The following is a 5,730-nucleotide window of genomic DNA, read 5'->3' as shown; positions in this document are numbered from 1 at the left end:
ATTAACTTCAACAAGGATGGGATATAAGACTAAGAGAAAAACAGTAAGAACAGTAAGTTTGTGTGGCTATGTGGTATTGTGGTATGGCACTCGCTTTCGGATTTGAAGGTCCTGGGTTCGGGCCTCGCTCGACGCATAGTTGAGTCCTTGGAAAAGAATCTTTACTCACTTTCTCTCACCGTACTCGGTTGTCAAATGAGTACCTGGCCGTTAACAGCGTTGTCTCTGTCCGAAAAAAATTGTGACATCGCCTAACAGGCGTCGTGTCCCGTCCTACACTTTTAAGTGTTGCTGTTGGCCAGGGACTTCTTGTAAAGCGCTTTGAGCACGTTTAGTGGATATTGCGCTATATAAGAAAAAGCTCAAAAAAGAAGAAAAAAAAGAAGACTGTACATCCACAAGAAATTATCATAGCAGTAAGTTCACAACCTAAACACACAGAATCAACAGATATAAAAACAGTTTCTTCCCAAGAACCATCAAGGAAAGGAACACCCTCCCACCAGAAATCTGTCTCTGTCGGCAAAAAATTGCAATATCATCAAACAGGTGTCATGTTTGTAGGGCTACTACAGATTAAGAGTTCCTGTTACCTAGGGACCCCCTGTATGGCGCTTTGGGCACGTTTAGTGGGTATAAATAAATATTTAAATTAAATAAATAAAATTCCCTTTATTCATCCCATAGAGGAAATTTGTCTCTAGGGTCTATTCCAAGAGCAGACTATAATAACCCAGGCGTCATCCCAGAGCAGCATCGCAAATTGAGGCAGGGCGAGGTGGTTTGCTCAAGGCCACACAGCGCAGCGGCATGTGATCGAACTCGGTACCTTTCGGGTACGAAGCAAAGACCGTACCACTGAGCCACGCTGCTCTATATAAAAGCTCAAGTTTGCTTTTGTTCAATAAGGCTCATCTTGTTTCAAAGTTTAGCAATGTTCAGCATATTCGTTGATCTTGGAGGAGGTTCATTACTATAATATTTATTTATTTGTTACCCAACTTGACTTAGTTGTGAAATGAGTTGGTAAACACGTATCGTTGTGTAACTGAAATAGACTAGCACGCACGCGTGTGTATGTGTGTGTGTATGTGTGTGTATGTGTGTGTGTGTGTGTGTTAGTATATAAAACAAAATCAACCTGTTAACGCTACAAAAATCAAAATAAACAATAAATGTTCTCTTGTTGTGAGGGGAGATAAACGATGTTTTTAATCTCGAATGTTAATTTTATTACTGTTGTTAGTTCCCTTTGATTGTGCTTTTCAAAGATGAAGCTGATCTTCATCATCATCATCATCATCATCATCATCATCATCATCATCATCATCATCATCATCATCATCGTCATCGTCATCATCATCATCATCATTTTATATATTATTATTATTATTATTATTATTATTATTATTATTATTTATTATTATTATTATTATTATTATTATTATTATTATTATTATTATTATTATTATTATTATTATTATTATTTTTATCATTATTATTATCATTATTATGTGTTACCTATCATTATTATTAATATTATTATCATCATCAACATCATCACCATCATCATCATCATCATCATTATCATCATCATCATCATCACCAACATCATCATCATCATCATCATCATCATCATCATCATCATCATCATCATCATCATCATCACCATCATCATCATCATATCATCATCATCATCATCATCATCATCATCATCATCATCATCATCTGACATCCGAACCCAATGATGGGCCTAGTTTAGCATTGTTGTAACGGACAATATTTTTGGGTCATTTCTTGATATTTCCATTACAACAATGAGCCCATAATGAATTAGGGTATCAGGCCTGCAAATAGGTGCACGTAACGTATCATACTGTATTGTATTGTTAAGAGCTAATGGGCTTTAAAAACCTTTAAATTTTCTTTGTAAATTTCATAAATCGAGAACATGTTTAAAGCTATATAACCAATATTCATTGCTAATTTAACAGTTTCGGTACTATTTTAAATTATTAGATATCGAATTGCACTTATTTACAGGTATAATAACCCAAATTATTATGGGCTCGTTGTTGCAATGGAAATCTACCCCAAAAAAAAGATTAGAATTAAGAAATGTTGGCTCCAATTCCAGAGCATCTCTAATTCATTATAGCTTATTGAAAATAAAAGTTGACGTCAGACTATATCATTTAAAAGAGTTTGAAGTGCTGCTTTTTCTTTGTGTGGGTGAATTGTTGATTTTTAAAGTTAACAATAATGACTACAATTTTTATTTCTCAAAAACTACGAATTTTTAATGTTCAGGTAGACAGGTCTGCTAAAACCAACTTTAAGTATATTCAATTCAATCACAACCATGCTAAATCAAGTCGGTTATCAGACCTGCAAATATGTATACGTTGTGTGAAATATTTATGCCAAAGCCGGACTTCACTGATTTGCGAAAAGTAGTGTGGATAGAAATGGAGACAAATGCGACTGCACTGTTCTTCTCATACTCATACTCTCGGGGCCTATCAAGTCTGAAGTCTGAAGTTTCTCATGCGTTGAGCTCATAGCTGAGAAAAGTAGTGTGGATGGAAAAGGGAGACAAATGCGACAGCACTGTTCGTCTCATGTCCTATCAAGTTTGAAGTTTCTCATGCGTAGAGCATAGCATGCGAGAAGAGAGGGAGAGAGAGGGGGAGGGGAAGAAGAAAATTAATAGAGAATACCAAGTATGGGGGGATTTCTCATGTCTGTCGCCCAATGTCAAGAACATAACACAAAAACAAGGCAGACTACTGTGTCAACACTGGAAGGTGGATGTAGCGGTAGAAGCACCATTGGGTAGGGAGGAGAGAGAGAGAGAGCATAATAATATAGGTATAATTTCTGATTCACGAGTTATCGGGTGCTTCTCCTGTATCCAAAGTGGTCTATAGGCTATAACTATTATATTATCAAAAGGAAAATTGCATTGCTAACATTGTCGTGTGTTATTCAATGGATATTATTCTTTAGTATTAGGATTGCTATTATCTTATTTTTATTATTATTCTATTGACTTGCAGGTATGTTCTTAGTTTATTCTTTGGGTGTGATATTAATATAATAATATATTTATTATATCAAGTAAAATATGATATGGTAGATTCTTAATTATGAATAGGAACGGATATTTAATTAATAAACATCAAATTAGATTGGTTATTTGTTGAAGTGTGTACCTATATAATTTGATGCTATTGTTTAAGTAAAACAGAACTGTACAGCTTTGGAACAGTATTAAGTATGGAACGAAAAATGCTTTATCTGTAGACAGATTCAAAATAATGTTTGATAAAGAAATAATCAATTCCCGGTTTATCTATGAATAAATTTAAATACAGAGGGTGTTAAAAGGTTAGTTGGCCTAAACCACCCTTGACGTGATATGACGCTGTGTTAAAATACTCACCACATCCGTCCAAACTATGTGGAATCTTCAGCGTTTATAGATAGAACGAAGTTGATATCACTCAGGTCTTTGTTATTGTTTGTTTTTGTTTTGTTTTTTGTTTTTGTTTTTTTTTTGTTGTTGTTTTTTTGTTTTGTTTTTTGCCATCCACGTTTATGAGCAATTCTCACTAGACTGTATTATCCAGACTATTAACCAGTTCAAGGTTTCACATAGTTTTGTGTGTTGGTCCGTTATATTTCCGGATGGCAATGGTGTGAGCTTCTTAGCCAAACGCATACTATCTACAGTCTGATTGATATATAGATAGTGTACGCTTCGCTAATAAACTCACGATATTGCCACCCGGAAATATAACGGACCAACACACAAAACTGTGTGAAACCTTGAACTTTTGAAGTCTGGTTGATAAAGTTAAAGAGAGAATTACTCATATACATGGATGGCGAAAAACAATTAACAAATACCTGAGTGACGTCAACTTCGTTCTATCAATAAATTAGTGAGTACTAATCATTCAGATGGCTGTGCTGTCTACAAGCAATTTTTTAAAAAGAGCGGAGTGACGTCAACTTTGTTCCAACTTTGCATTTTTTATTCATCTTAATTAAAAGAGCTAGAAAGACATTTTTTAATTAATTGGTCTCAGGACAAAATAACCACGGAATCAAGTCCCATGAAAATTATAATTCGTTAACCCTCTCCTTACCATGCACAGGAAAATAGGAAAATCGTCACAAACATTACGAATATGTTTGGTTTTATATCACTGTAAGATGCTTAGAGCCTGTGACAAAGGGTGAAGCTATATATAAATGCCATTTATTATTTTTAATTTTTTTTTTAATTCAACAACCAGCAATGCTTGACTTTTAAATAGACGAAGGCTCAGGTTTAAGCGTATTAACAAGTCGGAGATCATCATGATAGATCAAAGAATAAAAGAAAAACTTCACTCCAAAGTGTAATAACAAAAATTAATGTTTTATCAATGTCCCGATAGCTCAGTTGGTAGAGCACTCTCTTTACACGCAACCAACATTTTTATCTCATTCTAATTTCTTTTGTACATCACAAATATAAAATAATTTTTTGGGGGTATAGCTATGAAACTGGACACTGTGTTGTAGAGCTCAATTTGATGAACATTAAGATGTATAGAACGTACTTGTTGCCTTTCTGTTTGAGTAGGAAAAATATATTTTTGTGTTGGATGAGTGGGAAATGTCAGGGACAATTCTGAAATTGGCTGGTAATGAGAGAGTTAAGACTATAAAGACTTTTCTTCATCCACTGTGAATGGGTTTGTCTATAAACGTTTTCTATCCAAACATCAAGATGAAAATTATTGTGAGCATGGGACAATTGTGTTAATATAGATAGAAAAAATAAGGGGAAACCTCTATTATTTTTTTTATAGAAGGAACGAAATCGACGTAATTCAGCTTTTTTTTTTCCTTTTTTGTTTTTTTGTTTTAAAGACAGTCATTTCGGTGATTAGTTTTCAATAAATCAATCATTAATTCAATCAGACTGTAAACGTTCAAGGTTACTCATAGTTTTTGTGTTTTGGTAGGTAATATCAGGCTGGTAGTTGATGTGAGTATTTTACCTAAATGCTTATCATCAATACATAAAATATTCATCATTCCCCCCCCCCCCCCACCCACCCACCCCCCAAAAATTTTTTTTTTAAATAATGCGATTTAATTGTGTTTGATAATTATTGAAAAGAGCTAGGATTTGATAAGGTAGTAATGATGACATAGAGGCGAAGATAAACAGGTACTCTGTCGTACTCTGGAAATTCTCATAATATTTAAAAATTTGGTCAGAAAACTCGTCCTTCAAATATCGATCGATTTAAATGACCCTCATCTTGGCAAAAACTCTCAAACCTGGGACTTCTTCTTCTTCTTCTCCTCCTCTTCTTCTTCTTCTTCTTCTTCTTCTTCTTCTTCTTCTTCTTCTTCTTCTTCTTCTTCTTCTTCTTCTTCTTCTTCTTCCTCTCTCTCTCTCTCTCTCTCTCTCTCTCTCTCTCCTCTTCTCTCTCTCTCTCTCTCTCTCTCTCTCTCTCTCTCTCTCTCTTATCGCTCTGCCTCTTAATTATTCTTATTCACCTTCTTCTCAACCTGCTCCTCCTCCTCCTCCTCCTCCTCCTCCTCCTCCTTCTCCTCCTCCTCCTCCTCCTTCTCCTCCTCATCCTCCTCCTCTTCCTCCTCTTCCTTCTCCTCCTCTTCCTTCTCCTCCTACTCCTCCTCCTCCTTCTCCTTCTCCTCCTCCTC

The 5,730-nt window shown here is 35.2% G+C and overlaps 1 protein-coding gene across 1 annotated transcript in view; it reads left to right on the top strand.

The window, feature by feature from the left end:
* Positions 1 to 2,897: 2,897 nt before the first annotated feature.
* The window catches only part of LOC144980856 (protocadherin-19-like), a 130,492-nt gene continuing 127,659 nt past the window's right edge, over positions 2,898 to 5,730 (top strand). Inside the window, exon 1 of the transcript XR_013646976.1 lies at positions 2,898 to 3,059. The gene's annotated coding sequence lies outside the window, so the exon portion shown is untranslated. The remainder of the gene's footprint in view (positions 3,060 to 5,730) is intronic.

Source organism: Berghia stephanieae, chromosome 10 (genome assembly GCF_034508935.2).
Source record: "Berghia stephanieae isolate SIO BIC M18660-M18661 chromosome 10, UCSD_Bste_1.3, whole genome shotgun sequence".
Classification (NCBI taxonomy): Eukaryota; Metazoa; Mollusca; class Gastropoda; order Nudibranchia; family Aeolidiidae; genus Berghia; species Berghia stephanieae.
This window is presented reverse-complemented; position numbering and strand designations above follow the sequence as displayed.